Here is a 12,010-nt window from a genome sequence, read left to right as displayed (position 1 = left end):
CAGAGCAGTGGCTCCTGCTTTGGCCCATGGAAAGTGCAAAGGGTGAACCACGCTTTGCTCTTCTTATTTATTTCTTTGTGTTTGCTGTGACTGCACCTCATGGAACATGTTTGGTTTGCTTTCAGGGCCCAAACAGGCTGCGCAGCCTGCTGCAGGGACAGCACTACCTCCACAGCTTGGAAGGACACAGAGCTGCACCCAACTGAGACATGGGGCTCCCCAGTTCAGCAGGGAACCCCAATTCAGCTTTGGAAACAACCCCCACCTTTCATTTTAGCCAGGCCAGCAAACCTGAGCAGGACAGATCTAGTGAGCTTTTAACGCAGCTCTCTGGTGTGATTAGTTAGAGCCTAACATGATATAAAATCAATTGGAAACTTGTGTGAGTTAGGGCTGCTCTCATCAGTCAGAGTTTGCAGCAGCCAAGTGCAGCATGATTGTTATTAATATCTGCTACAGATACATAAGCTGAAATGGGGCTTTACAGTAAAAAGAAAGACAAGTTGCTCTTTCCCAGTTGCTGATCTATTTCAGAGCCATGCTGAGCACCCTGCACATCAGTAGTAATAGGAACTGGCTGTTCTTAGAAGAAAGTATACTCTTGCCTTATATGTACGTGCATTTTCTCATGATGCTACATAACACAGAGGGCCGTTGTTTAGGAGTTCAAAGTGCTGAGTATTACAATGTTTGTGGTCCAGCCCAGGAAACACATTAGATGTTAGCCAGCTCACACGCTGTGACTTAAGACAAGCCTTTGCTTTGTGCCTGCCTTCTTTCAAAGGAAAATGCTTTATGCCAATGCAGTTAGCCCTGCATAAGGCTGGACCTCAGCATCAGCTGTAGTGCTCACTACTGTGACTGCTGTGATAATTCCCATGCTGCGATACGAATGGGATTGCACCATAAACTCACACACTTTAGCTGCGTTGATGGCCAAGCCTACATAATAGCCCAGTGCATTGGTGCTAATGATCCAGTGTTTATGGTGGCCCACAGCACTGTTGTCATGTCAACCAGATGGTATTCCTCCCCAGAAAAAATAGTAATAATAACCAAATAAATAAATGCTTTCTTTCTCTGGACTGATCTGTCTATTTAACAGGAGTTGGAGGTTAAAGCTGAAAGGGAGAAAATCCAGGCTGAAAAAGCAAACCAGCCTCTGTTCAGGTATAAGCAGGGGAAACATCTTTCATCCTCCCCATCCTTTCCACCCTTTGCAGAAGACTCTCTGCGAAACCTCCTCTCCAGTGAACAAACCCCTCCTGCACTGGGCAGGGGAGGGGGAATTTCTGCCTAATTAGTCCCTCCCTGGGGATTTGGGTCAGGCCAGGGACTTCCACACTGAACCCCACTATCCTGGTCCCACAGCAACATGGCCCCAGCAGAGTCACAGCACAAGAAAAGCCTGTCCGTATTGCTGCCATGCTGCACGTGAGCACCCACCAGCCTGCCTAGCCTTCCTTCTGCTCTACACTAGCACATATGGTACCCTGGCAGAGATTTTGGACTCTGACATACCTGTTGGGTGCTGCTACAGGAGAGAGAGTGTTGCTATGGACCCAACCAAGCCTTGCTCCTCCTTGGGATCGTCCCTCCCCTTTCTGAGAGGGTGATGTGCTCCAGAGCTCCAGCTCTTCCTTATCTCAGTCACCAAACCTGGCTTCAGAGACCATTTTCACAATCACTTCTTTCAACTTTGGAAACTTTTTTATTTCATACTGAGATAAACGCCTGCTGCTGATTTCCAGGACTTTGTGCCTGGTTCTCACTATTTCCCTCCTGGGAAATTACCCATCTTCCTCCAAGAAACACATCTTCTTTCTACTGGTCTCTTTCATGAGTCACTTCTCACCTTCATTTCCCATTCCTTTTTCTTGTCCCTCTCTTGTCCTTTAATCCAGCTCACATTACTCTAGCAGTAAATTATTTAAATTTAAAGCAGGCAAATACGTGCAACAACCTAGCTTTCTGCCAGACATGGGCCTATTCAGAAACTGATACACTCAAAATTTCTTTATCTTGGCCCATCTTAATCTTTAGCTAGCTTTTTCTGCCGTCTAGTCCCAGCACCCCACATCCCATCATCCAGTCCCTGTGCCATCCTTCTCACAACCTTTCAGATGCCTGACTTGATTGCTGGAGGAACATCTCATCGCATCTGCGGTTCTCCTGTGGACCTCAACACTCACAGTCAACCAATAAGGCAGAATTTACTGGAATTCACAAAATTATTCAGCTAATAAGAATAGCTTGAATTTTAACAGCAAATAAACCAAATAAAACTTGGAATGGGCATAAAACCTTACACTACAGACCAGAGCAGTATCTGGCTTGAAGAGGAAATTGGCCCAGGAAACCGCTTGCCCTGCCAGTGTAGTTTCCCCTTGCAAAGTTTCTTACACACCTGCTGTGTCTTCTGGCAGTGGCCCTACCAGCAGGGGCAAGGCATGGATTAGGTGAGCTCTAGGTCTGGTCCATCTCCAGACTCCTGTGTGTTGTCTCTAGTCAAAATTGAAGTGAACGAGGGATGCTCAGGATTCAAAAATTCAACGACAACCGCCCAAATTAGGCACTTCAGAGTTGAGAGCCATCACCCGCACACACTACCTCACCCACTTTCCTTTGTTACCACTAAGACAGTGAGTTAGCTAAGGCAGAGATACCGATTCCCACATGCCTGCAATGCATGATGCATAGCTAGTAAAGCTGCATGGGAGTCTGTACTAATTTCTCCCTGTTGTATGTGAAGTATGTGAAAGGTCACTTCTTCCAGTCCTGTGTTCCTGGTTTTCAGGAGATTCTTTTCCATCCATCCTTCCATCAAGCCACCTATGCACAGCATTGTTCTCCCTATGAAGCAGTCATACAATTTGACCAAGAGATGTTAAATCGACCTGACAAATTTTGTGCTCTTATAGGAAATCTTGAGCTTTAGTAGCACCTGGGTCTTTCTCCCATTGATGTTCTTGAAGCTGAGTCAGGTTTGAGTTGTCCTGGAGATGTTCAGGGTCTCTCTCTTATGTCTTCAGAGGGCGTGGATAGTTGATCCTGTTGGGTAATGTCACCTCATTAGACAGAAACGCACGTCCATTGAGATAAGGATAAGCTGTCTTCCATAAGGAGCAATGGGTTTGAAATCAGATTTCAGTTGGTCTTTCTCTTACATGTTCAATCAGTGAGACCCACCCTCCACTGAAATCCTGCAGCGATATATTTCAGTGGGTTAATTATAAATTCCCTCTATCTTGCACTAGCTGGATACAGCATGGTCGGTGGCATGAACCTCCCCTCCTTCATTCATGTTGTGCACCTCTATTGCTGCAGGCAAAAGTAATTTCCCCAGCCTGAAAATGTGATTTGACCTTGTTCACACAGGTTCTGCATCTTTTACATTCCCACCCCCAATGATAAAACAGCATCAGAGGAAATTTCTATGATTCACAGTGATGCTCTGCCTCAGCCTCCAATTCTTGTTTCTTCCTCTCCCCCCATCCCCTGCTCTGCCTACCCACCACAGCTGTTTTCCTAACAGAGTACTTTTGACTGTAGGTGGAGGATGCAAGATGGATGTGAAGATGTGAAACCACTTGCTTGTGTCACATCTCCACTGCCAGGAGAGGCAAATTGCTTGTCTTTTCTTATGAGAGTGAAGAAGGAATATTAACAGAAACAAAGGGAGTGCTCTAGGACTCTGTTTCTCAACTGTTTTTGTAGCAGAGCCTTATTTGAAAGAATTGTCCATGGTCCCTGCCTGCCTGGATCCACTCCTTCAGCCCTCCACTGCCTACCCTAAGGCTGCTGTGAGGCGCTCACCTTCCCACTGCCCAGGGGCTGCTGCTCCTGGCCTTCACACTCGCACTTCTTTCAGCACTGCAGACATAGTGAGAATAAATTGTCTAACTTAAATACCTCAGCCTGGGGTTCCCCAATGGTCCCATTTAGAAAATGATTAAAGGGGTGGAGCATCTCCCTTATGATGAGAGGCTGAGGGAGCTGAGTCTCTTTAGCTTGGAGAAGAGGAGACTAAGGGGTGACCTCATCAATGTTTATAAATACGTAAAGGGCGAGTGTCAGGAGGATGGAGCCAGGCTCTTCTTGGTGATGGCCAATGATAGGACAAGGGGCAACAAGTGCAAGCTGGATCATAGGAAATTCCACATTAACATAAGGAAAAACTTTTTCACTGTGAGGGTGACAGAGCACTGGAACAGGCTGCCCAGGGAGGTTGTGGAGTCTCCTTCTCTGGAGACATTAAAAACTTGCCTGGACGCGTTCCTGTGTGATCTACTCTAGGTGGTCCTGCTCTGGCAGGGGGGGTTGGACTAGATGACCTTTCAAGGTCCCTTCCAACCCCTAACATTCTGTGATTCTGTGATCTGTGGAGATCCTTGCGCTCTCTTTGCACAAGTTCAGGAGATCTTATTTGTGGGACTCCTTCTCCTTTGTTCTGTATTTAATCCTCAACAGTGAGACTTAACAGTGAGTTTTTGCAGTGAAGACTGTCTCTTTAGCTGAGCCACAGGAGTATTAATAATACAGTTGCTACTTTGCAGAATCTCAAAGCATACAAGATGCTTGGAGAGACACACCCTGACTGTGCATTGGCTATCTCCACCAGTAAACTCGAGCATGGGAACAGCAAGTCGTTTTACACCAGCTCACAAAAGCCATAAGCCATGACAAGAAACACTGGCTATCTGCAGCAATAAGCTGCAGAGCGCTATGGAAGCATGCTTACAATATTTTCCTAGTAATGAGGATAGCACCAATTGTCAGCAAAGCAGACAATCTGGCTGCACGTGTCATTCAGACTTGTTAATGCTCCGCTTCTCGTCTGCTGGCTTTCCCTTTTGTGCTGAACTATTACTAGAGCCTTGGAAAATCTGCTGGGTCCACTGCCAAATTGTGTGGATCCTTTCCCTCCAAATGCAGATTTTCATCCCATTTTAGGTGTGTGGGACTGTAATTCCTTACAAGTTCCTGAACAGGGTGAGAAATGTTTGAGGTCCCTTAAGAAGAGATCAGAGCTGTATTTGATATTGCAACAGCTTTATCTATAGGATAAAGCTCTTTCTGTCTCCACTTCAGTAATTCACATCAAATGGAGTATGGACTAACCAGGTCATACCCAACCCCAGGTTGTATTGGGGTAGCTTGGCCGGACAGGAATTATCTCTGGTAGTCTCTAAAGGACCGGTAGCTGCAAGTGCTGAGCTTTTGCATTGAAAAGAGAGTAGGAAGTGGCAAGACAGAAGAGAAGGAGAATATGTCCTCTCATCAGTACTCTGCGAAGTTGGAAAACAGCTGCCAGAGCTGGAGACCACAGTGGATAAAGGACAAAGCACTAGCCTTACTGTTTTGCCCCCAATTTGTATAGACTTAGAAAGAGTAGGAGGCTTTTGGCCTGGAGAAGCTGGGTGAGGTCCTCCAGAGAGTAGACTTTAAGGCCATGATGTTATTTAACCCCAGCTGGCAACTAAGCACCACACAGACGCTTGCTCACTCCTCCCCGCTCCCAGTGGGATGGGGAGGAGAACCAGGAAAAAAGTAATACTCCAGGGTTGAGATAATAACTTAATAATTGAAATAAAACATAATATAATAATAATAACAATAATACTACTACTAATTAAAAGGAAGATAACAAAAAGAGAGAGAAATAAAACCCAAGAAAGATAAGTGATGCACAACGCAATTGCTCACCACCGTGACTGACGCCTGAGCAGTGATCCACTCCACTTGGCCAAATCCCCTAGCTGATATACTGAGCATGATGTTCCATGGCATGGAATATCCCTCTTTGGCTAGTTCAGGTCCTGGCTATGCTGCCTCTCAGCTTCTTGTACACCTGCTTGTTGGCAGAGCATGGGAACCTGAAAAATCCTTAACTTCGGATAAGCACTACTTAGCAACAACTAAAACATCAGTGTGTATCAACATTGTTCTCATACTAAATCCAAAACACAGCACTATACGAGCTACTAGGAAGAAAAATAACTCTGTCCCAGCCAAAAACAGGACAGGCAGACCAGAAGGTTCAATTCTGAGCATGGGCTAGGTTGTCTGCATGTTGATGGGCTGAGCAGTGAATCAGTCCAGAGGTCCAGAGTATTTGTGGAGGGCTTTGCTTGCTCTCCATCAGCTTGACCTTGTCTCTGCCCAAGATGCCTTGTTCCCTGGATCCCAAATGATGTCTGGTACCTCTCACATGGAGATGGAGGCCCACCTGGAGCAGTCTGGTCTGAAAACCTACCAGCCTGGCTTTAACAATTAGCAGTAGGAGCTCATTCCCAGTGAGCTGGATGTTTGCAGAGCGCAGTGCAAGACTGCTCATGACTCAGTGAGACCCAAGCACTGCCCACTGCCTACTAATGTTTTTGTGAGTAAGAGAGTCATATAAGCCATCCACAGTTGCTATTTATTTTCCACCCCTACCCCCCAGGCAGCCTGTGTGAGGCTGAGCAAGTTGCTCACTCTCTCTGGCTGCATCTAAACTCATCTTCATTACTGCACATTTTGGCTCACTTTCATCCTCTTCTGTCATGAGGAGTTTGCCTCCACCCCTCATCTTGGAGCATGAATGAGAATGCTGATGCTCCCCTCCATCCTCTCACTGTCTCTTGTCTATTTAAACTGCAATGTTTTAGGAGCAGGGACATTAACCCTCGTCTGGATTAGCATTGCTCTAATGTAAATAATATTAGTTACTTTATAGATGTTTCTGTAATTAGAGTTCCTATTTCTATAGGCCTTTAAACAGCTCGTCTCCCCATTTGACAGTCATGTTATTTGATTTGTGTTCTCCTGATGTGGGGATCGGTACAGAAACCCTTTTATCTCTTCTATTTAACAGGTTTAGACTATGATTGGATTTGATTTTTTTAAAACTGTGCGTAGGGAGGAGCTCAGAATTTGAATAGAGGTTAAATAATGTGCCAAGAAGTAGGGCTTTAATCAGTGGGTTTTTTTCAAGGAGCATGAGGTAAGAACAAACCCTTTCAAAAGCAGGGGAAAAAGAGCTGGCCTAAGTGGTGAAGCCTTTTGGGCAGAAAACTTGGCCTCCCTGTCCCTGTTTGCCCGCCTTTTGAACAAGACATCAGTATTTGCTGAAACTCTGAGGGACACACACTCATTAAAAGATTTACCAGAGATTATTTTATCTTGGCAGATGGCTGTATGTTTTAGATTTAAACAGAGAGGCATAAATAGTAGAAGAGAAAAGAGGGTAATAAGAAAAATATTAAACTGCCCAGTGCAAATCCTTGGGGAACCTCTACTGCAATAACTGACCTCCCATATAGCACCATTTATTTCATACGCTGGCAGCTTTATAGGTGCTTGTACAGCTACTGACAGACACCAATTTGCCAGTGCAGTTTGTTTTGATAACTGTTGTTTTCAATAAATCTATATTAAAATCAACGGGAAAATTAAATAGACCGAAGCCAGTGGCACTAGAGATAAGGTAGCCCATTACAACACTGGCCTCTTCAGCTGGAAGAGTTGTCTCTGACTCCAGTGTGGGTCACAGGTGTGATGAATTTTGGTGGTCTCAGCTACACTTTTTGATGGCATAAGTGAGAATATGTTGGGGCAAAAGAATTTTGGTATTTCAAAGCTCAACTACTTCAGGGCTGCAACAAAGGAGGAGGTCCGGGTGAGGATGTGCTGCTCACTCTTGCAGGCTCTTTTTCTCTTGGGTTTCAAAGGACACTTGCAAGCACAGAGGCCAAGGTCTCCAGCCTTTGACTCTTCTGCACTGTCTCCCGGGACACATTAGGTGTTCCCACCCCTACATGGCAATCCACACAGCTGGTACCTGTGGACTGAAAGCAGCAGGAGATGCAACTGGTCTCCAGGCAAGTTGGATGTCTGTGTCTCAGGCTTGTCTGGACACGGCACGTCCTTCTCCTCCCTACCCCTGGCAGACTAGGTGCCCCTGGTGGCAGGAGGGGAAGTCCTGGTGGACAACAGGGAGGGGGGAAAAGAGAATAGAAACTCCAGGGAGAGAGCTGAGAAGGAAGGAAAGAAGAAAGAAAGGAAGGAAGGAGCAAGCTGGGGGGAATGATGGGAGGAAGAGAGAGGCTGGAAAAGGAAAGAGGGTCTCCAAACATTGGAGAGGAAAGACAAAGAGGGAGAAAATAGAATAAACAGAAGAGGAGATGATGGGGAAATTAAAGCAGTGTAGACAAAAGGTGAGAGCAAGGGTCTGATTCTCAGTTACACCAGGGAGTAACCCCTTACATACCTCCCTCCCAGTGAATTTAGCTGTCTTTTGGAGGTACTTGATTCTGGTGAGAGAGGCAAGACCTTAAGTTTGGTGAAAGGAGACGCTTTGGCCAGTGTCGTGGTTTGAACCTACCCAGCTGGCTTCAAAAGCACCACACGGCCGCTCGCTCACCCCTACCCTGCCCCTGAGGGATGGGGAGGAGAAAATGCAACCAAAAGGGCTCGAGGGTCGAGACAAAGGACAGGGAGGGCTCACTCACCAGCTATGGTCACAGGCAAAAGACAGACTCAACTTGGGGATAACAACATAGATTTAATACAAAACAACCACCACCATCAAGAATGAGAGATACAACCAGGTCTTAAATACAACACACCTTTTTCCCCCTGCACCTCCGGTCCTCCTGGGTTCAGCTCTGCTACCTCTTCCCCCCAGCAGCGCAGGGGGCAGCAATGGGGGTCACAGTCCGTCTGGCACAAGGTGTCTCCGCTGCTCCTTCCCCCGCAGGGAGAGGGGCCCTCGCAGCCCTCCCCTGCCCCACCGCGGGGTCCCTCTCACGGCAGATATTCCTCCTCCAACTGCCCCAACGCGAGTCCTTCCCGCGGGGCCGCAGCTCCCCAGCACCGCCCCACCGACGGGCGGCTCCAGCGCGGCCGCAGTCGCGCTCTGCTCCGCCGGCCCGGGGCCCTCCGCGGGCTGCAGGGCGACCTCTGGGCCACCGCTGGGCTCCAGGGGCTGCAGGGGCTCAGCTGCCACCCCACCGCGGGCCGCAGGGGAACCTCTGCTCCGGCACAGCTCCCCTTCTCCTTCCTCACCCACCTGGGTGTCCGAAGGGCTTTCTCCCATTCCCCTTCTCTCTCCTCCTCACCAACACAGACATACAAAACAAAAGCCGACAAACAACGGCTTCTTTCACTCTTAAATAGTTATTCGCAGAGGCGCCATTGGTCTGGCCTTGGCCAGAGGCGGGTCCGAAATTGGAGCCGAGGGAGCTTCTCGAAGCCTCTTACGGGAGCCACCTCTGTAGCCCCCTCCGCCACTATCAATACTCCGCAAAAATGCTGCTGACACCAAACTACCATAGCCAGGAATTTAGGAAATATTCTAAAGACCTGGCCTCTGGACACTCGGAGCAGCAGTGGCTAGTGCTAGCCAGGTAATTATTTCATTTCTACAGGGCAGTTTAGAGGATTTTTTCATCCAGGAAGTTTTGTATAGCACTGAGCATCACAGTTGAGTCCAAATAAATAATGAACATACGAGATTTCACAGTAGAGCAGGTAAACTTTTTTCCAGTCAGTTTCCTACCAGAAAATGCTGATTGGAGTAGCTGGAAACACTTCCTAGGATGCATCAACATTATCCAAGATTTTGCTGAGAAATTAGCCAAAATGTTCATATGTTTTTTCTCTCGTCTCCTTCTGACAGTATTGTTTCACTCCTGTGTTTACACCCCTTTGGTCCGAGTGCTTGGCCAAAAACATTGGGTCTCCTGAGCTGAGGAGGAACCAGGCGTACAATGTTTTTCCTCTGCAAAGTTTTGCTTCCCTGCCCACAGCAAGAATCAAACCACCAGTGACAATGGGCTTGTGCCAGGTCATTTTCCTGCCAGCCATCAGCCTGAGAGCTAGTTCAGGATTTTTCAACAATCATGTTCCCTGGGCTTGTTCGGATTGTGCTATGCACTTTTCTTCCCAGCTGCTCTAGTCTCTTATGCCCATCTTTTAAAAGCACATTTGAAGAATAGTCGTCAAAACCCATTGTCCCCGTGACTTGGGGCTCAAATTGTTGTTGTTCCTGATACTCAGTTTGATGAAGAAACAGCTGGTTTAACAGGGATCTTAAAAAAGGATGGAGATTATGCCTGTCGACATAATGTACGGTATAAGGAAATGTAACAGTGTGGTGTAATGCATGGTTTGGACTTCTCAAATTACATAATAATAAAAGAAAAGAAAAGTGGTAAAGTGAAAAGAAATATACTATTTTTATTTGCGAATATGTCATTAAATGAAAAAAATCAGCTAAACTTTTTGTCCCAGCTTAGGTCAAAAACCACGTTTTTTTAAACCTCAGAATTTCCCAAGGGACACAAATTCCTTTATTATTATTTTTGGCCAGCTGTCTTCCATATGACTGCCCGTGAAAAGTATTTTATCTCAAGTTAAAATCCCACACATAAAAATGTCTCTCTACCTTCTAGCAGGTGTGCTTGTCCTATGGGAAGATTTGCTTTATCAGCAATTTGTTCCTACAGGAGAAATGCTTAATTTTAGATGTTTTTTCCATTTACACTTAGAGTTCAAGACACTTGAGCAGCGGCTCAGTATTGGGTGGCCTGTGCAGGCGTCAGAACCCTTCCTTTGTACACTGCAACTGTATTAGCTAAAATACTGGCAAAGAGATTTTGGTGAAGTGGGATTTTTTTAATGTCTCATTAAATATGTTTAAAATGTTTAAAAATGTCCTATTTCACTGCTGTTGATGCCCTTACTTTGAAATACAGCTTTCCCATGACGACATAGCTGTAAAACACATTAAACTTTCTAATTTTTAATTTTTTTTTTACTAGTTAGCGACGGAGTTTTGCTATAGCCATTAAAATACAAAGAATAAACTGCACCCAACTGTACAATATTTTTTTACCAGCATTTATTGTGACAATATAAACTGTGAGGGTTAAGCCTGAATTTTTTTGTAGATGGCATTGGAATATCAAGATACAGTGTGAGCACAAGCGTTTTATGACATACAATAATGTAAAAAAGGTTGTATTTCTTTAACAAATTGACATCACTGTTTGTCCTTCTTTCTTTGTACTTCCTGGTTCTGATTTTTAGGAGTGAGAGTTGCAAAAGGCATGGTAGATGATTCAGTGCAGCTTCCTTGAATCGGAGTCATGTTGGCACCGATGGGATGCTTTACAGCGCTGTAAGTGGCTAGTTTCATGGTCCCCACTGCTCCTCTTGGGAGGTGATCCCACAATTCAATGCATTGTAGCCTCAGGAAATTTCTCCTGATGTTCAGCCTATGTTTTCCCTTGGTCAAACATCTTGTGGAAATGCTCTGGTGAGTGGCCATTTTATTTTGTGCTTTGATGCTGACACCTTCCTGGCACATGTAGTCAGTTTTTCTGCTTATCCCACATACAAAGTGGGGGTAAAGATTCACTGGGCACTTTGCACCCTTTGTCCTTACCCAAGCCACCTATCCAGGTGTGCTCCTGCTTTCTGAAGCACACACATTGGTGGTAGTTTCACGTCCAGTGCCAAGCCCCATGAGCCTGGGGCAGTTGCACCGAACCCATGCAGAGGGGAACTGTGGTAGTGTGCAGCCCAAGCTACACAGTTGTTTGTGTTTGCTTTGTATTTCATTGCATCCCCTTGTGCTCTTGAACAATGGGGGACTTTTTGGAGATAGGACCAGCTTGACTGGCCAGCTTTGTACAGTACCTTGCATTTTCAGTCAATGTGAGGTACAGCAGGGACCATCGTATTCAACCCAGCGAAGCACAGGCTAGAGAAATGTAATGATCCCATGCATCAAACCCCAGAACTTTGCTGAAATCCAAGCTCCAGTAGATCTTCTGAGAGATGTCCTGTCCTGATCTGAAATGTCCAAGACTCCCTGGTCCTCTGTTAATATAGCCCAATCAATAGCCACTTTCTGATGTTATGTTTTTCTAATGCACTTTATTTCCTAGCCTGCCAAAGGCTGTCCTGCTCACCTCTGTTTTAACTGGAAAAGGATTTCCACCCCATGGCCCTGGTTCCCACT

This window comes from Leptosomus discolor, chromosome 3, assembly GCF_034619465.1.
Source record: "Leptosomus discolor isolate bLepDis1 chromosome 3, bLepDis1.hap2, whole genome shotgun sequence".
Lineage (NCBI taxonomy): Eukaryota > Metazoa > Chordata > Aves > Leptosomiformes > Leptosomidae > Leptosomus > Leptosomus discolor.
The sequence above is the reverse complement of the archived record's forward strand: the minus strand, read 5'-3'. Positions refer to the sequence as shown.